Source organism: Pinus tabuliformis, chromosome J, assembly GCF_031772625.1.
Source record: "Pinus tabuliformis cultivar Carrire ecotype Pingquan chromosome J, CPIR1, whole genome shotgun sequence".
In the NCBI taxonomy this organism is placed as follows: domain Eukaryota; kingdom Viridiplantae; phylum Streptophyta; class Pinopsida; order Pinales; family Pinaceae; genus Pinus; species Pinus tabuliformis.
In genome coordinates this window covers 1,267,984,122-1,268,010,350 of record NC_142295.1, presented here as the reverse complement: position 1 = coordinate 1,268,010,350, position 26,229 = coordinate 1,267,984,122, and the positions used below count along the sequence as shown (strand labels likewise).

Sequence of the window (26,229 nt, the reverse complement as noted above, 5' to 3'; positions counted from 1 at the left end):
TGTTTAATTTTCATGCAATATTTTTAGTAGTATACACAAATCAAAAGTTGAGATTTATCTCCAAAGTAATTATGTTTTTTTTGACTTTTTAATTAATTAATTAATTAAAAAGATGCTATATATTAATTAAAAAAAATGCTATATGACTTTTGGCATGTTGTATTGATAAATCATAATATTGGTCCATAATATTGCAACAAAACCTATTTACATATTAAAAATCTTCATCGTAAGATTGAGATAATTTTTCATAGTTAAATTTTTTTTATATTTTCCACTGTAAATTTTATTATTAATTTTAGCAATATAAGATATATCATAAAATAAGTATTTGAATATTTTAGTACAGTTTAAAAAAAATATTTTTTCATAAAAACCTATACAATTTTAAAGGAAGGAAAAAGAATTTTTTTTTATTGTTTAATTATTTTTTAAATATATAAATAAATTCTAAATTTAAGTATGGGGGATTTTCGCAGTGCATTATATTAGATATCATTTTTGGGATTCAACTGCGTTAAGTAAGTCATTCAAAGTATGACCATTTCCATGAGAGGTAGTCGTAAAGTGACTAATTTCTCATGATTTTTGAATAGTTCACTTAGCACTCATTGCATCAGTTGATGCTCACAAGGGTGAAGAAGTGGGATTGAAACTAGTGAAATGTGGAGAACGAATCACATAGCATCAATCATCACTTCCGGGGCTTGCACCCGGTAACCAGGACTTCCCAGGAGGTCACCCATCCCAGAACTCCTCTGGCTCAAGCGCGCGGTCAAGGGATCTCTACCTGAATGGTTCATGAGGCACAATACTTGCTAAGGTTTTTGCAAATGGGGTAGCAAGCTAAGTGGGCTTGATTGTGGGAAAAAACTCCACAGTTAAGCGCGCTTGAGCCAGAGGAGTTCTGGGATGGGTGACCTCCTGGGAAGTCCTGGTTACCGGGTGCAAGCCCCGGAAGTGATGATTGATGCTATGTGATTCGTTCTCCACATTTCACTAGTTTCAATCCCACTTCTTCACCCTTGTGAGCATCAACTGATGCAATGAGTGCTAAGTGAACTATTCAAAAATCATGAGAAATTAGTCACTTTACGACTACCTCTCATGGAAATGGTCATACTTTGAATGACTTACTTAACGCAGTTGAATCCCAAAAATGATATCTAAAATTCTAAATTCTTAATTAACTTTTTTTTTTCATGAAATTATATACCATTTCAAACAAAAATATTGCCTTTTTTTTAAATACATAAATAAATTCTAAATTCGATACACTGAAGTTTTTCATTACACTCAATTCTATGAATTAAACCACTAAAATTCAAATTTTCAGAAATCAATGTTAAAATCGACATCGACTATGGAAAATGTTGTGAACAAAGCCATTTAAATTTGACCATTTGATTTATGTGACTATGTAAATACATATTAAGCGAAAGGCGCTTTGAGGAATTTTCATCCTATGTTGTACGCATCTAATAAATGACAAGTGGCGTGAGAAAAGCCACGTGGCAAGTTAGTTAATTTTAAATTGCATAAATGTTGCTGCACAGCACCCCTGTGATGTGCAAGGAGCAGTGTTTCGGATAAGGCTGTCCCTGTGATGGGCTATGAGCAGTATCTCGGATAAGGCTTACGGAGCAGTTATTCCATGAACAGGAGGCTGATCAAGCTTGTGTGACGTTTTGGCATCGTTTATTAGGTTACGGTTGTGCCTTTGCCTAACGTAGCCTTGGCTCCTCTGTTATATCTTCCGTTCGTTGTGCATGCCAGAATTCCCAGCCACGGGAATGGGTGCAACTTATATAGACAGATTTAATTGTTTTATCAGGACGAGCTTCTTCCTTTCCAGTTTCCGAAGCCCATGATTCCTGATAACAGTCCTGTGGTTCTGAGTTCGGTTCTTGTGAACTCCAATGTTGTTGCCAAGGATCCGTCTCCGAAGTCGCCCGAGTTTTCTTCTGGCAGATGGAAGCTCGGCCTCAAGAAATCCCAGACCTCGATCACCGCTCCAAAGCCTTCCAAGAACCGCAATCTCTCAAAAACCCACTATCTACAGGGATCAAACCCCCAGCCTCGTCGTTGCAGCGGTTGTTACTGCTTTGCGACTCCGTCATCGACTGCGCATCGGCTTGATTTTTGGTCCACTGTCTAGATCCTGATTTGGACAAACTGCCGTGCTACTCTGTGGATTCCATTAGCAAAGACTTGATTCTCTGAAAACCCTTCAGGGTTAATATCAACCCCTCAATAGCGCGACAAATGAATAATAAATACTAGAAAGTGAGGATCTAGAGGTCATATGTTTGGAAAACAAGTCCCAAGAGATTCTCCTAAAGTCGATGGAGTAATGCTTCTGGATGGATCGTGGTCAAGGGTTTGGGGAGACAATGCAGCAACCCAAGCGGCTTCATATGAGAAAGAGGGATGCTCACTACAGATATAAGGGGTTCGAAATGTCTTACTCTGCAAATGTCAGGGTGAGTTTTGTTTGAATGTGCCTTGGTGCACGAGGAGCAAAAAGGGATCGAAAGGTGGAATTTTTGGTCTATCCTATTTATTTTCCTCCAGTAAGCCCATCGGGAATTCCACTCTCTCTCGAAAAATGAATTGCAGAGAACGATGACGAAGAATCATTTGTACAAAGAACTCTCGGATGAAATTCATGTTCCAGAGTAACGTGGACTAAGGTTTTTTTTTCTTTCTTTTGCAAATTTCCAAAAATTTCATCTTGGGTTGTGACTTTTATTTATTTATTCGGGTATTTGAGTGAGTTTATGAATCGATGTTACGGATTTTCGTCGAACAAGGTTTTTCTCTTGTTTTGCAAATTTCCACAAATTTCCTCTTGGCGTTGTGATTTATTTTATAGTTCATGAATCCATGTTCCAGAGTCACGTGCTTTCCTGTGTATTTGACCTTGGTGTAATGACTGCGGCGCCTGTAGAAACATGGCACGCCGACGGCTGGGTACTAATCTTACAGGACTTATATCGAGGAATGAAAATGTTATGTTGCGGGATGGGGCAGGCCGGTAAGGAGGGTTAAAATTATGTAACCGTGAGGTGCGAAATTCCATCGCCTCTGTGCGTTAGGCGCGACGCGGCTGTCATAATACGTGGAATTTCTTCCATTCGGGATTGGTTAGTGAGGTAAGTTGCTCCATGCTCTTTGCTCTGTCATAAATGGCTTCTGACCGGAGCTCTTCTTTTTGTTGTGTTTATGTAGATGCGTTCTTCTTTTGGTATGCAATTTTCTGAAAGTAGACAACTACAGTATTCAAATGAATGCATCTTTATTGTGAGTCCTGATTCAATGTTCATTATTAATAAAATTACAAAGAAATTTCACTAGCTAATTGTTTAACTCTTCGTTTTGCAGCAAATAGCAGATCAGTACGCCAAAAATAATCGCCTGTAGAAAGAGGCTTTCTTTGAGACCTAGAATCAAGGTGCTTGATGTTTTTAACATCTCGGGCTAACAAAAGCGAGGCTGATTTGTCGTGGCCTAGTGGTGCCTGGCTTTTCTCCATGGGGGAGTACAAAATAAGGCACAAATTTTCAGTTGCATAACTTATCCGTCCAGGCTGCTTGGGACAAGGTTCCTAACCCTCCCAAGATCAGCCTATTGGGATTGGCTAGTTGAGGTTAATCAAATTTTGGAAGAGTCAAACAGATCAGTTATCTCTATTCATATTTTAGATGTGTTGATGGCATGAATTTTCACATTTGAAAGCAAAAATAAAGCTCTGTAGTTCAACATACCAGAAGTGCACAGGCTATGCAGCATAATCATATCCACTCGATGAGATGTTTATTAGATAAAATTGTTCTGCATTCATGCATTTTGCACCTTCCAAACCAGAGTACTCCATATGATCGTGCCCCATTGTTTTACAGCTGAATGATGCAGACTAGCCTGGCCATCAAAACAATAACAGGGTATATGGCAAGAGTAAATAGTCTCATCTCAATTCAAGGAACAGCAAATTTCTGCAACATTGCCAGTGAGAATGACGCCGACTCGCCTTTCCCTCAAATGTTTCATATGGTGTTTCATATCGATGGAGAACTTCAGGATCCTAGCAGTGGCTTGTGCACTGATAATGTGGGAGATATGATCCTTGTAGGAGAAATACTCCACTCATCATCGATGATCGAGAAAGTGTTTTGATTGTTTCAGACAGTATGTTTCAATTTTATCTGCGGCAGCTTATGACGTCTTCTCTATTTTGATATGCAATGTCAAATCTCGCTATTGTTTTGATGGCCAGTGGTAGTCCGCAACAATTTTTTACAATATGATGGACAATGTCGGTCAGATAATTTGGAGGAACCTGTTCTGTATGGTCTCGAAAAGTGTGAATGCAGAACAATTTTTTCTAAAAGCTAACCCATTAGGTGAATGTGATGATCTGGCATAGCCTCTCCAATTTTCTATTATTGATCATATTATTGATCATGTGAGTAATCCAATTTTTGATCTTCCATGGAAAACAAAGAGAACATATCTTTGTCAGATTTTGTTTTTGATCACATGGAAGGTTGATTCGCCTGTGCTTCTCAGACCAGTTGTGTTTAACCATGGATTTCTGCGATAGTGCCAGCCAAACCAGATGGACAGTGAAGGAGACAAGATTCCTGTAGGAGATGCCATTACATCAAATACAACAGCCCAATATTCAACTGATCATTGTTGATGAAAACATTGTTTGATTGTTTGAACAGTATGATTCAATTTCATTTACCATGATATTTGGTGTATTTATTTGTATGCTATCTTGTAATCGCAGGGGATTCTGTAGCATTGTGCAGAAGGTTTTATTTACACTTCTGAAGAGACAGAGAAGATGACTCAAGGGGTTGTGAGCGCGAAGATTCAAGTATTATCAGAAGATATAACAATTACCCAAGAAACATCCAAGTAGTTCCAATCATCAAAATTCATCCATCTCTACATCCCTCGGGGAAAAATGTTCCAGTGCCGAACACTTTTACTAATGTATGTCCATTATGCCTCTTATTTACGGAGGCAACCTCGGAATGATCAAATGACATGTTTTGGTTTGTTTTATGTTGCAGAGACGTTGTACGGGGCAACAACGTTGAATTCATTTCAGATTCGATGATGCTGTCTCTATCATTTTGCAATTCAGCCTCAATGATGAAGGTCAACCTAATGATCGATGTTTTATTTTGCAGTTAGAAAGCTTCAGGAATAAGGTGCTTAGCGCAAAATCATCCTTGTTAAAGTAGGAATAAGGTGCTTAGTGCAAAATCATCCTTGTTAAAGTAGTTCCAGTATTTTCTAGACTGTTTCGATCTAGGAAAGGTGTATAATCCGAGTTTTGTTTTTGATTTTCCTCCTACAAAAGAGACTTAAGACTTCTGTAATTAGAAATGTTTGCGATCTTTAATCAAACCATAAGAGGAAATAGGAAATAGTTGTCTGGCTTTATGTTTTTTTAATATATTAGGGCTTTGAATGATTTATACTCTTATATGCAAGGTGGATAAAATGTGCTGAAGACCGTCACCAAAAGTCGTCAAAGATATGATAATTCAATCTAACTCTTTACAACAAACATTCTCTCCACAACCATAACAAGTGTATGCTTTTGATAACCCTTAATGCTAATTGTGTGATGTGTCACATAATTAATGAGTAGCTCAAAAGCACACCAACAAAGTGATTGAACAACTGAAAAAACATGTATTCGTCAAAGATATGATAATTCAATCTAACTCTTTACAACAAACATTCTCTCCACAACCATAACAAGTGTATGCTTTTGATAACCCTTAATGCTAATTGTGTGATGTGTCACATAATTAATGAGTAGCTCAAAAGCACACCAACAAAGTGATTGAACAACTGAAAAAACATGTATTGTTATATGTACGCCAATGACTTATGCTATTACCCAATTTATGGGTCTGAGTAGGATTAGTCAAAGGTGCTCCAACATGTTATTGTGGTATTTGATAAATACATTAGTTTTATTGTGGTTTTTGATAAATACATTCGTTTGGCTTATGCTATTATGCAATTTATGGGTATTTGTTAATTTGATAAATACACTAGTTTTATTGTGGTATTTGATAAATACGTTAATTTGGCTTATGCTATTTGATAAATACATCAGTTTGGCTTATGCTATTATGCAATTTATGGGTCAATTTATGGGTCTGAGTAGGATTAGTAAAAGGTGCTCCCAGATTAGTCATGCAAGTTATTTTATATCCATATCCATTAGGATGGAGCCTTCCATTGTGGTATTTGATAAATACATTAATTTTTTTTATAGGACCAAACCCGTAGTATTTGATAAATACATTAGTTCTTTATAGGACCAAACCCAACCATTGTGCTATTTGATAAATACATTAGTTTTTTATAGGACCAAACCCGTGGTATTTGATAAATACATTAGTTCTTTATAGGACCAAACCCAACCAATGCATATACAAATTCCACTCATAAAAGGAAGTAACGAGAAATAAAAGCCCTCTTAAAATGGCTTGTGCATTGATTATACATAAATTGCAAGAAATGACCTTAACAAGGTATATTATTGACATTGGTAACAATAAACGTAAGCTTTTACATTTATGTTACACACTACTATAAAAAAAAATGTGAATAACACCGTTATTCGCCTTAAAAAAACACACACACTTATGTTCTTTGTCACTTTCACAATTATAACATTCAATCTCAACCTCAATCCCCAACCTATCTTTTCCATTTTCTATTGTCATATATAGGACATTTTAGAATCTTTTATAGTGTGTTCTAATCATATTTGATTTCTTGCATTAGATGCATTGATTTCAATGTAAATGTTGTTTTATAATATTATTTGATTTATTATATTAGATGAATCTTTTATGTTTTTTCCACTGGAAAAATCGTAATCTTTCATTATGATTGAAAAATTACATGTTGTAGATGCTTTTCAGCATATGCTGTATTGGCCCTTTGCCATCTCTGTGGACATCTTTAAAAAATGTTGCTCAGTTTATCAAAAATAGGATGCATATAGTATCCATCACCACAAATGTTGCTCAGTTTATCAAAAATAGGATGCATATAGCATCCATCACCACGCAGGGTGCTCAGTCACTGTCTGATATAAATAGAAACTATATATATGTCTGCTATCTACAATATTCCACATACACCACGTAGGGTGATGTCCTTTTTGTAGGTCTGTATATATGAACAAGAAAATATAGTTTGTGTAAGAAATATACAATATATAAGCCTTGCATATCCATCAAGTGAAAACCAAAAAAGACTCAAAATTGGGGGCTATCTGCCCTGTGGTAAATCTGATCATTGTAAGGCCTGTGATAGTAGTGGTACTCATTTGAGCCTCTATGCTCTTGAATCATCCACTCTCCTCGAGGAAGTACTGTGGCCTCCTTGGAAAGCCCGTCAGCACTACAATTATGTTCCCTGTAAATGTGTTGACATGAAATAGAATTAAACTGTGCTTTGAACAAGTTCACTTCATCCAGAATATTACCAAGTGTGTGTGAGTGACAGACAGTAATATTATTGAACCAATTTACTATGTTTTTTGAGTCACCATATATGTTTAAATCCATGCAATTATGACCCAAAGAAAAATGCAGCGAATGACGGAGTGTAATAAGCTCTGCATAATTATTCGCTCCCTCACCAAGCCCCATCTTGACTTTGTAGAAATGTTGTTCATTAATATATAATATGAATCCACCACCACATCCATGGTGCTGAGCCACAAATATGATTCGATTCTAGGCCAACCATAGGTGCCAACAGATAAGTAAGGGAAGACATATTAGTTTTGTGCCATGGCACAGATTGCACCAATTTTCCCAGGTACGACATATGTTATCACCCTCCCATTTCCCAGATAAATGAATTGATGAAGAGATAATCTGCCAGAGATTGCTCAGAGTATCACATTGAAGGAATAAGTGCACTGTCGATTTAGAAGAATTCTTGCATAAGATGCACCAGTGAGGGCCATGGAAGGAGCGGTGTGATAGTGATTCTCCCGTGGGGACTTTATTTTTGAGGATACACCAAAAGAACAGTCTTGTTCTTGGGGGCGATACAAGCTTCTAGATACTCTTCCACCATACTTTTGTCTGCTCCGGCTGTTTGTGTGAAATCAGGTTGAGGTATCCAGCCTTTGGGGTATAAATTCCATTCTCAGCAAGGCTCCAAACAAGTTTGTCTGGTCCTTCTTTAATCTTGATGTGTGATTCACTTAGTGCATTTATGTAATCTTGCCATTCCCGGTGACACTGTGGAGGAATATCAAGCTGTTGGGCAGATTTCCATCCCTGAGAGAATATGTTGGTATTCATTTGATTCGCTATGTGAGCCAATACCTTTATCTCATGTGTATTAAGGTGTTGGATGAGTTCTCTTGATAGCTGGAATCTACCTCCTCCCCAGTGCAGGGATCCAGTCCAATGCAAGCCTTTGATCCATCATTTATTCTCCAAGTGAGATTGTTAACTTTCTGATGCTAGGCAGAGAGTGTAGAAGAGCCTTCCAAACTGAAGATATACCTGATCTAGACCAACTTGGCATGTGAACCCAATCCATAATTTGGGGAGGCCAAATGTACTTGTAATATGAGACTGTAATCCATAGATTCCACCCGGTCAAAAATGTCCAGCGCATTTTTGCAGCCAGGGCTTGTGCAAATAGGGCTATGTCTTTTAGACACCATCCTCCCAATTTTTTGGGCAAAGAAATCTTGTTCCAATTGACCCAGGCAAAAATATTTTTGTCTTGATGGCCATTCCAGAGATATCTACTACAAAGTTGTTGCAGACATGCCAGAATGTTCCTGGGAATCCATGCTAAAGCCATCCAGAAAACAAGGGTGGCCTCAAGAACAGATTTGATGAGCACTAATTTGCCTGCTCTGGATAAGTATCTATGACTCCAATTAGAAAGCCTTTTTTCCAACTTGGGGACAAGCCAGACCCAATTTGCTATTTTCTGGCTGAGAGGCTTTATCCAAAATCCCAAATATTTGAAATCCCTGTCAAGGGGGATAATACAATAAGGGAAGTGTTGCTGAGCAAGTTGAGACTCCTGGATGGAAGTGAGGGCTAAGGTAATGGTGGATTTCCCTTGATTACCCTGCATGCTAGTAGCCTTCGAGAAGAGGGAGAGGATTTTGGAGAAAGTAAGAGAGTCTCGGATGCTCCCATCAAGGAAAATGAGAACATCATCCACAAAAAGGAGATGAGTGAAGAAGAAGGACTCAATTATCTTGAGGCCACAAAGGCCACCATCTCTTTTAGCTTTGGCTAGTAGTCTGCTAAGCGCATCCATAACAATCAGAAAGAGTAAGGGGGAGAGGGGGCAGCCTTGTTTGAGACCACGCTCAGTATGAAAGAAGTGGGAGGCAGATCCATTGTTGAGCACACTAAAGGTAGGGGTGGTGATGCATGCCATAATCCAAGTAATGAAATCATGAGGAAAGCCCAGGTGAATAAGGAGCATCTTGATGTAGAGCCAATTGACTCAGTCAAAAGCTTTTGCTAGGTCGATCTTTAAGATGATTCCTTTTATGTGTTTCGTCCATATCGAGTGGATGGCCTCATGGGCTGTGCCAATGGCTTCGTGGATTTGGCGATGCTCAAGGAAAGCGAACTGCTGGGGGGCGATATGGCGAGAAAGAATGGGCCGAAGACGATTCACAATGACCTTGGAAATAATTTTATATAGACAATTGCATAATTAGATGGGCCTAAAGTCATTGAAAGAGGAGGGGGAATCGGTTTTCAGAATAAGGGCAATGAATGTAGTATTGATAGCATTGTAAATGGATCCAGATATTCTACACTCTTCCACTACTTTTAATAGATCATTCCCTAGGAGTTCATAGAAGGCAAGATAGAATTCTATCGTCCACCCATTCGGGCCAGGACTTTTGTCCTTTTTGAACCACTTCAACGTTCCTTCTAGTTCGCCAGCAGTAACATGAGCGATTAGCTCCTCGGCCTCGTCATCATTTACAAAACGAGGGAAATGTCCAACCACATTGATGATATCAGCTAGGTTTTACCCAGGAGGGTTTGTAAAGAGATTCTTGAAATGAGAGGTGCCAAGATTGGGGAGTTTGTTGAAGGTGTTCGCTACTCCTCCATCAGGTAGGGGTAAGTTCCATATTGTGTTGGAAACTTTTCTACCTTTAGCATAGTTCTAGAAGAATCTTGTGTTGTCATCTCCCGCTTGTAACCATATAGCTCTGCTTCTGAGACGCCAAGATTCCTCTCTCTCCTTCAGGATCCTTGCCTTTCGGTTTTCCAGCTCGATTAGGTGAGCTTTGTCATCAACTAAAGTAAACCCCAGGTTGCGGTCATCGAGCATTGTACTCAATTCAGCCTCGATTAGGGATAATTGTAGCTCCTCCCTCTGATTTTTCTCTTTGGCCCATTTGATGGATAGATGCTTGAGCTAGGACAGGTTATGGCAAAAACCCTTTGTTAAGGATTCATGTCTGTCAATAGGGTTGGCTTTCCAATAATCCGAGACCCAGTTAATGTAACTGGAGTCCTGAAGCCAGACATGATTAAATTTGAATGGAGCTTTGGGTTTGGGATGGGGACCGAAGACTTCCAGATAAATGGAAGAGTGATCCGAGACACCCCAGAATCCACCCATTGTTTGTAATTGTGCAACTGATTCATAAGGGGAACCTTTATCATAAAACAATCTAATCTTCTGGCCAGAGCAGCATCTCCCACCCTTCTGTTTCGCCAAGTAGGGAGTGGCTTATTCATGGGGATATCCACCAAGTTGTGCTGTTCCAAAAGGTTTTTCATGAAGCCAGTAATAGAGTCCACTTGAGCTTGTGACCCCCATGATTCCCCAAATCCCATGGAGAAATTGAGATCTCCCCCAAGAATGATGTGATCAGGAGAAAAGATCGATAGATTTAACAGATGTTGCCAGAAGTTTTCTCTCTGATGGCAGGGACCATATATATTAATGATCCTCAGGTTTAGGCCGAGCTCTGCCTAGAAAAGATCTAAGCCGATAAATCCATGGCCTCCCCAGGATGCTAATACCTTGATGGTGCGGGGATTGTAACCAATGGCTAGGCTTCCTGATCGTCCCAAAGCATCCATGGCGAAAAAGTGCCATCCTGGAAGTAAGGAGAGCCTGGGGTATTCAGTGTTCTAAGAACCTCTTCCAAAGTGAATTGTCTACCAGAGGCGACCTCTGCCCCAACCCTTTGAATGGCTTTGGATAGATAAGATTTTCTCCTATGGGACGTAAGTATGACCGAACCAGGTTGGGAAAGTCCCAAACTTGAGAATTGAGTCGGGTGACTATCAATGTGAGAACGAGAGCGAAGGTTGTATTTGTGAGATGAAAGCCTCCCTTTAGATGAAGGGGAGGTGGAAATGGATGAAATAGAGGGCAAAGATGGAGCGATGGTGGCAATGGAGGGTAAAGTAGGAGCCAGTGTACAATGAGCCACAAATGTATTAATGGTGGATGAATCAAGTGAAGAGCTGAAAGCAAATGAGGAAGGGCAAGAGGTCAGAGGAATACTTGAAGATTTTGCAGCCTCGGCTGCTGCATGAGCTCTTGTAAGAGGGGGCGATGGCGTTCTGTACTCTCCTTCAGCCGTCCTTGTGGTGTTGCTGACTAGTGGTTGTGGAACCGAACTAGGAGAGCGATTCTAAGCAGGTGCATCTGGCCCTATGGTTGTAGTAGGTGCCCTCAGAGGATCCTCTGGTTTTTTTGATAAGCGGGCATTCCTTAAAGATGTGCCCAACTCTGTGCCATCTTCTACATCTGAAGGGGACTCCTTTGTAGTCCAGGATCTGCATCCAAGTGTATTTCCCCCATTGAAGAGTGATTTTCTCTTCCAATCCTTCGCGAGTGTCCATATGGACCAGGATTCTATTGTGGTTCAGGTAAGTGCCGAGGGCATTTCCAATTCTAACGAAAACCTCCTTGCACCAATACTGCAGTGGAAGCCCTGGCAAGCGAACCCATAGAGGTCCCGCCCCAATCTGCTCCCTCTCTGGGTCGAATAGGTGACTCCATCTCTTGAGGAGTACTGGAGCCATCTCAATATGCCAATATCTAGCGAGGATCAGATCTGTGTAATTTTCTTTAGCAAAATGAAGAGCAAACCAACCCTTGGGCAATACCTGCACCTCAGGCAGTTCTTTAAGCATACTTCCCCAAATCTCTCGGACCCATAAGGTGAGCCTGTCTGCTGAGTATGCTCTGCCTCGAACATGTCCAACCAGCACAGTACTAGCCATGTAAGCAACCTCCCCAATAGTAGTACTCTCGCCAAAACATATGGTGATGTCCTTTGAGGTAGCCTTCACACTTGGTCTTCCGTTTCCCAATTCGTGGCGCTGATGGATGGTCCGACAACGGATTTGTTGTGACTGAGCCCTCCTGAGGTAGATGAGTCGCTGATTTGACCTTCACTGCAGGAGTTTCAAAGCAGCCCAATGGGGAGTTTGCAGAGATGGGAGGGTTTTGTCCATTGGATGCCGAGAGATCCTTAGGCGGAGCCAAGAACAGTGTCGAGCTAGATGGATGGAGGTGGTTAATTGGTGGATTTAGATCAAAAGAGTGCCCGGAGATAATGGAGGGCAATCGACGGGGGAATCAATGGAAAGAGACCCAAAGACCAGCGGAGCTGTACTGTGTCCAAGATAGGAAACCATCGACGCAGTGCTTGATGGAACAAAGACGGACGGGGGAGATGTGCTTGAAGCCGGCGAATATAGGTTAGGGTTTCCAAAAATGACGTGGTCGGGAAATGGTTCCTCGGAGTAATCAAGCTCCTCGACCTCCATGACATCGCCCATGCTGATAGCTGTTAACTGCTGGCAGATGGAGACAACTGCGGTTTTAACGGAGTAGAAATGGAGTACTGTCGCTCATCCGGGTCCGGGTGCTTGTAGGAGGTGCGTCGTGCTGCAGTAAAACTAGGGTTTTTTACCCTAAATCCTTATGGTGTCTTCTAACCTCGCGCTTCATCCTTTTCAGCCCACTAGCTTTCTTCATCTTATATAGGCATAAACTAGCTTATTTTGAAGGGCCAGGAACAAACAATGAGGATGATGTTTCGCTTGAGAGGGGGGATATATAATACCCCTCAGTGAAAAGTAACTATTTTAATTTACTTCTACTGAAATGACTTGGCAGACTATAAGTTATATAGAAGGCCTAGTATCAATCTTTAATGTTGTTTTCTAATCTTATTTGATTTATTGCTTGAATTGATTTCAGTGTAAATGTTGTTTTGTAATGTTGACGTAATTGGACGTATTATGGTACATTAATTTTAAAGTGTTTGGATTAATATTATGCATTGATTTCAGTGTAAGCATAAAAATTATGGACGATGTACATTGATTTTTGTCTTATAGTAATTCAACCTATTAATATTGGAGAGAAAGAGAAACATGGTATGATGTTTAATATAATATCTTAAGCTAAATATTTAAAATGGTTTATGATTTAACTTGTCCTTTTCATATAATTGATATGAAAAGACAATATGAAAAGACGACAAAAGTAACAAGGGCGAAAATAAAAATAGTAGAAGAAAATAGTCTTCATTAATCACAATGATTCAACAATATTACAATAAAAATAGTTGAAGAAAATAGTCTTCATTAATCACAATGAAAACTATTCATTAATCACAATGAAGACTATTTGTAATTCACTATATTCTTATTATTCACATTTTCTATCATTCAACACTATTACATTGTCACTTTACATTCAAATTTTTATTTCATCATTAAAGTTATTCACAATATTTATCATCTCAACAAACTAAGGTAACTAAGCAAATTTAAAATTAAAATGACCATATTAATCTTAAGACATATTTAGCATATTTAAAATGATTATATTAATATTAGATGATTTTACATATTATTGATAAAATCAATCTTCTGTTTGTTAGATTTTCTTTGGTTGCACACGACTGAAACCAACCTAGATCCATCTTAACTCTAGATCTATCAAGCCGAGAGGGGATCAAATCTTTAGAGCTGCAAACCTTTCCTCAAGTTTTGCACTCAAAAAAGAGGTTTGCACCTCAAGAGATTGCGCTTGATAGATCCGGAGTTAAGATGGATCTAGGCTAGCATATATCAATAGTATATGCTATGCTATTATAATAAGGGGTAGAGTATGTATGTCTTCGTAAATTTAGCAGTCAGTCAAACCTCTGCACATACCAATAGTATATGCTATGCTATTATAATAAGGGGTAGAGTATGTATGTCTTCGTAGATTTAGCAGTCAGTCAAACCTCTGCACAAACCACTGCGCGGAGGTGGGTCCTTTGTCCCATAAACAAAAAGGTGTTATACACCGAGGTGGATGTTTGGTGTCTTGCTTGGCTGCGCGGAGGTGGGTCCTTTGTCCCACAAACCACTGCGCAGAGGTGGGTCCTTTGTCCCATAAACGAAAAGGTGTAATACATCGAGGTGGATGTTTGGTGTCTTGCTTGGCTGTGACCTTGTGACCTTAAAATTAGATAATAATAATAATAATTACTAATAAAGTATTTAAGTAAAAAATATAAATATTTATTTAAAAAAATTCTATGGTTTTCTTCCCCAATTCTTTTCCCTGCTACCCGTGGATGTTAATGCTACTATATATTATGCCGACTTAGCCTCAACCTAGTTTTGGAAAAAAATAAAAACATATGAAAAAAAAATTATGAATAACTGTCTTTATAACATAGTTGAATCAAGGAATGAAAATCTTTCGTCTATGGAATGAAAATGTGTTATGTTGATGGATGGGGTAGGTCGGCAAGCAGGGTTAAAATTATGTAACTGTGAGGTGCGATACTCCTGTATCTCTGCAGTAGTCTGGAATTTCATCCATTCGGGATTGGTTAGTGAGGTAAGTTGGTCCATGCTCTTTTTGCTCTGTCATAAATGGCTTCTGACTGGAGCTTTTCTTTTTGTTGTGTTTATGTAGATGTGTTTTTGTTTTGGGATGCAATTTTCTGCATGTCGACAACTACCGTAATCAAATGATTGTATCTTTATTGTAAATCCTATTGAATATTTATTATAAATGAAATTACAAAGAAACTTCGCTAGCCAATTATTTGAGTCTTCGTTTTGCAGCAAATAGTAGATCAGTACACCAAAAGGAATCGCCTGTAGAAAATAGGCTTTCTTTGAGACCTAGAAGCAAATATACCAGACTCAAGGTGCTTCGTCTTTTTAGCATCTTGGGCTAACAAAAGCGAGGTTGATTTGTCATGGTCTAGTGGGGCCTGGCTTGTCTCCACGGGGGCATGATTTTTCAGTCGCATAACTTATCCGTCCAGGTTGATTGTGACAAGGTTCCTGACCTCCCAAGATCAGCCTATCGGAGTTGGCTAGTCGAGGTTAATTAGTTTTTGGGAGAGTCAAACATATCAGTTATCTCTATTCATATTTTAGAGGTGTTGATGACACGAATTTTACCATTTGAAAGCAAAAATAAAGCTCTGCAGTTCCACAACAAAGAGGTGCACAGGCTATTCAGCATAATCATATCCACTCGATGAGATGTTTATAGGATAAAATTGCTGTGCAATCATGCTTTTTACACCTTCCAAACCAGAGTGCTCCACTGTTTTGTAGATGAGTGATGCAGACTAGCCTGGCCATCAAAACAATAACAGGGTATATGACAAGAGTAAATAGTCTCATCTCATTTCAAGGAGCAGCAAATTTCTGCAACATTGCCAGGGAGAAGGAAGCAGACTCGCCTGTCCCTCAAATGTTTCATATGGATGGAGAACTTCGGGATTCTAACAGGGGCTTGTGGGTTGTGTGCACTGATAATGTGGGAGATATGATGCGTTTTAGGAGAAATACTCCACTCACTATTGATGATCGAAAAGTTGTTTGATTGTTTCAACAGTATATGTTTCAATTTTATGTACGGCAGCTTATGACATCTTCTCAATTTTGATTATGCAATGTCAAATCTCGCTATTGTTTTGATGGCCAGTGGTAGTCCACAACCTTTTTTTACAATACGGTGGACAATGTCAGTCAGATACTTTGGAGGAACCTGTTCTGTATGGTCTCGAAAAGTGTGAGTGCAGAACAATTTTCTCTGATAAATAATCCAATAGGTGAATGTGATAATCTGGCATAGCCTCTCCAACTTTTCTTTTATGGATCATGAGAGTAGTCCTAGTTTTGATCTCCTATGGAAAACAAAGAGAACATTCCTTTGTCAGATTTTGCTTTTGATCACATGGAAGATTGATCTGCCTGTGCATCTCAAACCAATGGTGTTTAACCATGGATTTTTGTGGTAGTGCCAGCCAAACCAGAAGGACAGTGAAGGAGACATGATTCTTGTAGGGGATGCCATGACATCAAGTACAACAGCTCAATATTCAACTGATCGTTGTTGATAAAAACATTGTTTGATTGTTTGAACTTTGAACAGTATGATTCAATTTCATGTCCCATGACATTTGATGTATTTATTTGTATGTTATGTTGTAATCGCAGGGGGTTCTATAGCATTGTGCAGATGGTTTTATTTACACTTCTGAAGAGACAGAGAAGATGACTCAAGGGGCTATGAGTGCGAACATTCAAAGATGATCAGAAGATATAACAATTACCCAAGAACATCCCAGCAGTTCCAATCATCAAAATTCTTCCATCTCTTCCCCTCTCGGGGAAAAAATTCCATTGCTTAACACTTTTATTAATGTATGTCCATTGTGAATCTTATTTACGGAGGTAACCTCGGAATGATCAAATGACATGTCTTGGTTTTCTCTATGTTGCAGAGACCTTGTACCAGGCAACGCCGTTGAATTTATTTCAGATTCTATGGTGCTGTCTCTATCAATTTGCAGTGTTTTGTTATAGCTTCAGCCTCAAAGGTGAAGGTCAACTTGATGTTCGATGTTTTCTTTTGCAGTTAGAAAGCTTCAGGAACAAGGTGGTAGGTGCAAAATCATCTTTGTTAAAGTAGTTCCAATATTTTCTAGACTGTTTCAATCAACGAGAGGCTTAAGTCATCTGACATGGGGATTCGAGATTCGTAGGATTTTGGGATTCGAGTGTCGGATTTGGACATGTTGACCCCCTGGAACATGACATGTAGGATTCATTATATATATATATATATATATTAAAAATTAGATATTTCTTACACAAATTCTAATTAATGATACAAATTCATTGATTTCAAACATAGATCTTCATCTATAACATGCATAGTACATACAAAATTCAAATACATGTCAGTGGTCACATAAATCATGATTCATAATTCATAAATGAAAGACAACTTACAACTACAAGATAGTAAGATAAAGACCTTGACAACTGTAGTTTTCTCATTAAGTCATCAAATCAAAATGTGTTACATAGGTAGTGCTGGTGCAATGCCAATGGCAAATAGAAATAGAAAATATAAAACAACTACAGGAATACAAGCCTCAAGGCAATAGGTAGTCATCAATCCTCAGGGTCATCATCAGAATCAACATCAATGTCCTCATCATCATGGTCACCACTGCTCGCCTCTGCATCCTCCTCCCTTGTATCCATAGTCACCTCTACATCTGCTGGTGTGGAGGATGACCCCTCTAAGTCATCAAATCTAACAGGCTCTAGCATTGGATCATTGAGATCCATGTCGGCCATTGCCAACTCAACACTGCTGTCCAGACCCATATCATCGGGAAAGACATCCCACATCTTTGTCTTTCCCCTCAACCACTCTTCCCTTTGCCTGTAAATAAGACAAAGGTTGGTGTGCACATACACCATTGTCTCTGCCTTGGACTGTTCAAGCTTGCTCGTCTTCACACTATACAAATTCCCATATGTGCTCCAATTCCTCTCACAACAAGAGGATGAAGTCACCTGAGAGAGGAGCTTCATGGCTAACTACTGAAGAGGAGGGCTTGTTGCCCCATGATTTGCCCACCAAGAATAGGGCTTCTTAGCCCCCCTGTCTCTAATCACATCATATCTTGAAAATCGACCAGTGCCAGTGGAAAACTCTACAAAGGCATCCTCCACCTCATCAAGCAATGCTTCCTGAAAAACCTGCCTGAATGCATCTTTCCTCCCCTGTGAGATTTCACCATCCATGCGAGGAGGGAATCTGCAGGAAGGTCCACCATTCAGCCACTCATGGCTGTAGTATTTTGGGTTCAGTGAGTGAGCGAAACAATGTAAAGGTGTAAAATTCTTGTCCCATTTGCTGACAAGAATATCTTGTATTGTATCACAGAAGGCCTCTAGTGATGTGTCATACTCGGGGCACTCACTCTGTAGAATAATGCTCCTCACAGACTCAATCATGGAATCCCATCCCTCATAAACCTCTCCTAGGATGGGTTTGTCTGTATCTGCAAATGGAAGCAAAGAAATGATAGGGTCCAGGATTCGAATAATTAAATCTACCCTCTCCCACCAAGCATCATCTAGCACTGTGTCCTTCACTCTTTTAGAGGCTACCTGATCTGTCTTTCTCCAAAAAGACCAAAACTCAGAAATAACTATGGACCCAAGAGTGGTCTTGACCTCCCTCAACCTCTTCAACATCATGAATGAAGAGGCAAACCGTGTATCAGTAGTCTTCAACAATGATAGATTGGTGTACTCCTTGTAGATAGTGAGGGCATTTTTATGATTTTGCACAAAGTTATAGATATGTCGTGCATCTTCAATAATGTTACCAATCCAAAGCACATCAGAAGCAATGGATTTCAATGCTAAGTTCAATGAATGGACAATACAAGGTGTCCAAAACACTTGTGGATATTTAGCTTCCACAATCATGCCAGCAGCCTTTCAAACAGGTGCATTATTTGTAATGATTTGCACACAAGAATCAACACCTACATCTTCAATAACTTTAATAAATAACTCACCAATAAATTGTGCATCCTTGTATTCTCCAAGTGTATCCACTGCTTTCAAGAAAACTGGACCATTCAAGGAAGACACCATGAAGTTGATGATTGGGTGTCGTGCTGGATCTGTCCATCCATAAGAAACAATGCTAACCCCAAATGTTGGCCATGATGCTACAATAGGCTCAAGCATTTTTTGCACCTCTTTTTTTGCCTTCGTCAACAATGTGGTTCTCAGCTTCTCTGACCTAGGGGGCACATACCCTAATGGAGCCCCTTGAGCTTGGCACATCTCAATAAATAGAGGTGAGCATGCAACATTAAATGGTATGAAGTTTTGATAGAAGAAGAACGCAATGGTGAGATCAAGCTCTTCCTGTCTCTCTTTTTGGAAAATCTTGTCAATTGGACCAAGTGCAATTGCTCTTCTTTTTGCCGCTTGTCCCCCAATAGAAGTAGAACTCTCAAATGGAAATTTTGTGGTGCCTTTCCTCAAAAATGGAAGGGGGTCTTCATTCTTGGTTTTTCTTGATTTTGTAGCCACATTTTCCATACCAACATTGGACTCCTTGTCCATTTCTTTCCTCTTTTGTAAAGGAATGTCTTTACAAGCTCCAATTCCACAACCTAGTAAAGCCAACAAATGGCCTTTCACACGGAAATATGTGCTTTTGAAAGCAATTTGACAAAAGTTGCATCAACATTGCACATTGCCTCCTCCCTTCCCCTTGGTGCTTGTCCCATCCTCTTTTGTGACATATTTCCCCAAGGGATATTTTTCAATGTTGTCTTTAGGTCCTCCTCTTCCCTCAACATTACTTGCAGCAGACTCTGATGATATTGGGGGAGGAGGGGCATCTCCAATGGAGACATTCTTCCCCTTTCTTTGCCCCCTAACTGTTGCCTTTGATTGAGCCATGAATACTGTAAAAAAAATGAACAAAACATGCACAAATTTGTAAACAAAAAGTCATATACAAATTACTGTAATAGAATAAGAAATGCAAAAAAATGGAATTGAAATGCACTTGGTGCTTGAATCTCCTTGCCAAACGCTCTACTCCCTTAGCTCCTTGCTCCAAACCCTTAGCTCCTTGTCCACAGCTCAAACTATGCAAATGAAATGAGAAACAACGTGAATGAATAAAGGAACAGCATGCTTTTTAACCTGCAGAAGTCGTTTTTTGGGATACGAATTTCAGAATCGGGATTCGATGTGCCCGTACGGGATTCGTACGAATCCTGTACGGACACGTCGAATCCCGATTTTGGGATTCGAATTCCCAGCAAATTGTATCTGATTCGCAGGATTCGGATTCGACAGGGGGTTTCAACGAATCCGGTTACTTAGCGAGAGGGATATAATCCCAGTTTGTTTTTGATTTTCCTCCTATAAAGAAACTTCTGTAATTAGAAATGTTTGCGATCTCTAATCAAATCATAAGAGAAAATAATTGGCTGGCGTCATGTTTTTTCAATGCACTAAGGCTTTGGATAATTTATACTCTTATATGCAAGGTGGATAAAATGTGCTGAAAACAGTCACTGCCAATGTTGACTTGTGTGTCCTTGTGGACAATTTCCTTTTACAGACTTGTGAACCTTTACATTTATTATTAGTTCAAAGGCACTACAAAGGAAATTTTTTAGGCATGATATGATCAGGTTCTTGTCATGAAATCGGGACATGAGTTTGCTGCTTTTGCACGTTAATTGGTAATCGGCTAGCTGTTGATTCTGTATTCAATTTAGCACATGGCTTTCTGTATCATGGAAATTGAATACTTTTGCAGTGGGACCAGGAAATGTACAAAGTTGGCTATATGGAATTAGTATGAAGAATATAGACAAACACCTACAAGGTAGCATCAACATCAAGAATTTGTAGTTGCATAGAGAAATCACATAAGCAACAGGAACATGCCCATAACCCAATATTGTGGAATGTAGAAAATTTGCATTCTAAAGTTGCAGAAGATGGGTGAACTGCAAAACATGCCCATAACCCAATATTGCGGAATTTAGAAATTTTGCATTGTAAAGTTGCAGGAGATGGGAGAACTGCTAAACCTATCTTTCTGAAAGAAGCCTATAACCTAGCATTGTGCAATTCAAATGCTCACAAGCACAGCACCCTGAATTGCAGAATACAATGACCTGCGTTAGGGAGTGTTGCATAACCAGAATCCACAGACAGGCATCACAGAATGCAACATTCTAAATTGCAGAATACAGCACCCTTCATTAGGGATTTGCAATGCCAGTCAGCGATGGCCTTGAGAAGCTTGGAAATAAGCTTAATCAAATCATTCACTATAGAAGGCAAATTGAATTTCCTCGCAGCTGTGATCTTGTCACCAATGTATATACTCATCCAATAGGGGATTAATTTTTGGTAGTCACTGAAACTTGAATTGTATTTAGAATATTGTGTGCATTATGCCTTGTAAAATCACTATAATCTAAAGAAGTATGATAGTATAACTGCTATATTTTTGTCTAATGACTCTTAAAAATGTTTCTGTAGATTTCTACCTGCATTTATGAAATAGCACAATAGGTACACTAGTGTCAGAGGTTTATTATGCATTAGTAAAATATGGAAGTGAAAAATAGAGGCAACATCCCACATCTATTGGGCATCGAGCAATGAAGATGACAAGCAAATCCCTGCAAGGTAGCATCCACAACAAGAGCTCATAAGGCGATGAACATCCCTATAACCAGATATTGTAGAATTTAGAAGATTTGCTTTCTTAAGTTGCAGAATCCAGGAAAACTGCTACCTACATTTCTGAAAGCAGTAACCCTATAATCTAGCATCGTGCAATTCAAATGCTTACAAACAGAGATTGTGGAGATGGAAAGACCACAGAGGCATTGCAGAATATAACAGCCTGAATTGTAGAACACAACACTCTGCAATAGGGAGTGGTATTACCATTGAATGACGACCTTGAGAATCTTACAAAGAAGCTTAACCAATTTATTCATTATGGATGGTGAGTTGATATTCTTTGCAGTAGTAACAGACATATTGTGTAACTGATGCACATGAATATTTCTATGTTCCACCAAGTTTCCAGGATGGGGGGTGTGGAAGTGGGGGGAATTAAAAGGGAGATATGTGGGAGCATCCCTAAATTTTAAAGACATTCAGGGAGGACAGGGGGACGTTAGGGTCCCTAGCATAGGGGTCCCCATCTCCAAAATTATAAAAAAAATAATAATGATAAAATCTCAACAATAACAATTCATCCCATGCAAATTCATCATTGTGCAATCCAGTGGAAACACTATAATGTTGCCAATCCTGAAATCTGTTTAGTCTGCTGAATTCTGAATGGGATATAAAATTCTACATTCTCCATATGATGTCTGATGAGGTTGGAATCACCCTCAAACATCTCGAAACAGTTTAAGACCGAGAGATAAAGGAGTGTCACATGAAAAATTTCACTTTACTTCAAGAATGTAATATTACTATAAATTACTAAAGTCACAGAGTCCTCAAAGCTCAATCTCCTATTTTTTTCGTATCTTCATTTTATTGAACAAAAAATTTGATGCGAGGGGGTCTGGGCATCGCTGTTCTGGGGGAGGGGCCACCAAACATCATCCCCATTTTGGTAAAATGCTTCTCACACCAGGGAAATTTTGCCCCGAGTTTTCCCAAAAGGGTGATGTGGCGAAATGTTTTTCCAGGAACCCCCATCTCTGGAGTGTGTGGTAAATGTTGGGGGTGTGCTCTCCAATCTGGGGGATGCATCCCCATGTAACACTGGAATATTCAATAGGGGATTAATTTGGGTAATGACTGAAACTAAAATTGTATTTAGGATATTGAATGCGTTGTGCCTTGACATTCACTATAATCTAAAGAAGTATGATATTGTTATTACTGCTATATGTTTGTCCAATGATTTTTTGAAATTGTCCATGTGGATTTCTATCTGCGTTTGTAAGCATAGCACAATAAATACGGTAGTGTTAAAAGTGTTAGTATGCATTAGTAAAATATGCAAGTGAAAAATAGAGGTAACAACATCCCACATCTATTTGGTGTCGAGCAATGAAGATACAAGCAAATACCTGCAAGGTAGCATCAACAACAGGAATTGGTAGCTTTGTAGAGAAATTGTATAGGCAACATGGACATCCCCTTAAGCCAATACTGCAGAATCTAGAGATCTACAATCTTATGTAGCAGAATATAGGGAAATTACAACCTATCTTTCTGAAAACAGTGAGAGCCTATAACCTAGCATTGTGGACTTCAAATGCTCACAAGCAGATATTGTGGAGATGGCAAATCCACAAAGCGGCATTGTACAACACAACACCTGGAATTTCAGAATACAACACGAGCAATAGGGAGTTGCATAAGCAGAAGTCACAAGGAAGTGTCACAGAATGCAACATTTTGAATTGCAGAATACCCCATCCTTCATAGAGAGTTGCATTATCAGTCAGCGATGACTTTGAGAAGCTTAACAAATTCATTCATTTGGGTGGTGATTGATATTCTTTGCAGTTATAACTGAGATCTTGTAACTGATGTACGTGATTCTCCAATAGGATAATTGATGAATCTTAAATTGTATTTAGGATATCTAGCGCATTGTGCCTTGTACAATCACTATAATCCAAAGAAGTACGATATTATTATACTATATGTTTGTTGAATGATTCCTGAAAAGTGCTCGTCTGTAGAATTCCACCTGCATTTGTGAATATACTGTAGATACACTATTGTCGAAAGTCTTAGTTTACGTTAGGAAAATATGCAAGTGAAAACATAGAGGCAACAAAATTCTACATCTATTTAGTGTTGATTAAAAGATGCCAAGCGGTTCCCTGAAGTAGTTTCCTTAGAGAAATTGCATAACCCAATGTTACAGAATTTAGAAGATTTGCAATCTCAAGTTGCAGAATATGGGATTACAGTAAACCTATCTTTCTGAAAGCAGTAAGCTATAGCCTTGCACTGTGCAACTCAACTGCTTATAAGTAGACATTTTGGAGATGACAAACCCACAAAGAGGCGTTGCGTAATACAGCACCCTGAACTTCAGAATACAACATCCTGTAATTGGGAGTCGCATAACCAGAAGCCACAAAGAGGTGTTGCAGAATATAACACCCTTTGATAGGGATTTGTATTATCAGTTAGTGATGACGTTGAGATGCTTGCAAATAAGATTTAACCAATTCATTCATTATGAAAATCCAATAGGAGGATCAATATGGGAAATGACTGAAACTTAAATTGTATTCAGGATGGAGAGTGCATTTTGCCTTGTGCAATCACTTTTAAATTATGATAACTGTTATAGATGCTTGTCCAATGAATCCTTTAAATTGGTTTGCCCATTGTGTCTTCCATAAACAGTCTAATCTAACGAAGTATGATATTATTATAACTCCTTTATGTTTATCTATAGATTTATAACTTCTATATGTTTATACGTTCTGCAATTGTGATCATCTCACAGTAGATACACCAGTGTCAAATCCTTAGTATGCATTAGTAACATATGCAAGCTAAACATAGATGGAATCTTCCACATCTTTTTGGTGTTGATGAAAAAGTAGAGGCAACACCCCACATGTCTCTGATGATAAGATGAAAATAAAGGAAACATCCGACAACCATCTGGTTTTAAGATGAAAATAGAGGCAACAAGCTACATTTATTTGGTGACAGATCAAGGTTGAACCCAATTAAAATAGATGCCATCCCGTATTTAGAAAGGGTGAAGTGGAAGCTAAGCCAAAGGCAATCGAGGAGGGAGATTATTAATTTTTGAGAAGAAGTCTGAAAAAGAAAATGGCAAAGGCAGTGTGGAGTGCCTCCATCAAATGTGAAATAGTGGATTGCAGTATAGTGCATCTGATGACATGCTTAAACAGCTATCATTTTTAGATAAAAAAGAAAATTACAAAAAGCTAGATTATTAGGAAGAAAATATTTTTTTGCATGAGGATGGCATAGATGTACAAAAAATTCACCTTTTAGAATCCATTAGGGAAACCATTTTGGGTCTCACTAGAAATATACATATAAAACAATGCATTGGGCATCGTTGAATCACATTAAAGTATAAAGAATATGATAATGTTGTGTAACTCTGTTTTTATTGATTTATCTAAAAGTTGTGTACAAGTAGACTTCCGGTCTGAATTGTGCCACATTGCACGACCGATACTAGGAAGGTAACATTCCACTTCTATTTGTTGTCGTCAAAGGAACACTTGAAACCAAAGTTCGGATGGAGACAAACAAGTGAGCAATTAACCTTATTATTTGTAACCTGAGTTTGGTGAACAAAAGAAACAATGTGTTTGAAGAACCATCATCACGTGGTTAACACTAAATTGCAGTGTAGAAAAAAACATGAGAAGCTAGAATTGTAAGGAGTGAAAGAATAGATTGTTGCACAGAGAAAGGCATAAACCACTAAAACTATAGGTGAGTGGAGTTATGTGCTGAGAGATCATAGCATTAATGTCCTCGAGATTGTTCGAGTAATATAAGTATTGTACTATGAATATAGAATGGATGAGAGGTTGACCAATCAGTTGCTTTGTGTGTAGGGAAAAGAACTGTATTCTTTCGATTAAAGGCTTGGACTTCACAAGTTTCGGATTTATGGTGCAAGCTAGCAATGCACACAAGTCCTTGGATTATAGATTAATATATGGTTTATTGGTCACATTATGTGAAATTAAAGTAATGGATCAAAGGTTAGTCTTTTTTGAACTACCAAGCATCAGTCAAGGCTCCTTCTTAAGTAGGAAAATACAAACTTTTGTAAATCAATTGTGTTTATCCTCGAAAACTTAAAATAAAAAAGGCCTATAAAAAATAGATCTTATGATTATCTTACTATTTTTTTAAGCAAAGTGTACGAGACTCTAGGAGAAGCATTTTAACACTTCTTTTTTATAATTAAGGCTGTTCTAATATGTGTCAAGGTTGCTTCTTCAACAGGGGACATTTTGTTGGTGCTGGGGGCTATGGTTTTTGGTACATGTAGATGGTGGATCCCTCTCTCATGGTGGCAGGACTCAATGTTTTGTGCTCACGGATATCGTTCTCTATCCCATTTTTTTCGGTCGTTTTATTTTGTATGTTTTCTGATATTTCTGGTTATCTGCCTTCATTAGCTGATTGGCATATGGTGTGCCATTATTTTGTATTTTGCGGTGGCTGAAGGATATCCTGTTTATCATATCAATTTGGTTGCTGATAGATGATAAATGTAAACTTCGTTTCACTTGAATACAAATGTTGA

General features: G+C 38.7%; 1 long non-coding RNA gene across 13 annotated transcripts; it reads left to right on the top strand.

Moving 5' to 3' along the window:
* The first annotated feature begins 1,317 nt into the window (after positions 1 to 1,317).
* Positions 1,318 to 26,229, top strand: LOC149231873 (uncharacterized). 13 transcript variants are annotated; one of them, XR_016248109.1, is made up of 6 exons: positions 1,319 to 3,155; positions 3,385 to 5,004; positions 5,205 to 5,254; positions 16,560 to 17,004; positions 25,529 to 25,678; positions 25,926 to 26,229. It is a non-coding gene; the product is annotated as an uncharacterized LOC149231873 (long non-coding RNA). The 13 variants fall into 13 exon arrangements; XR_016248106.1 differs by having other exon boundaries at positions 5,205 to 5,265; XR_016248104.1 differs by having other exon boundaries at positions 5,085 to 5,225.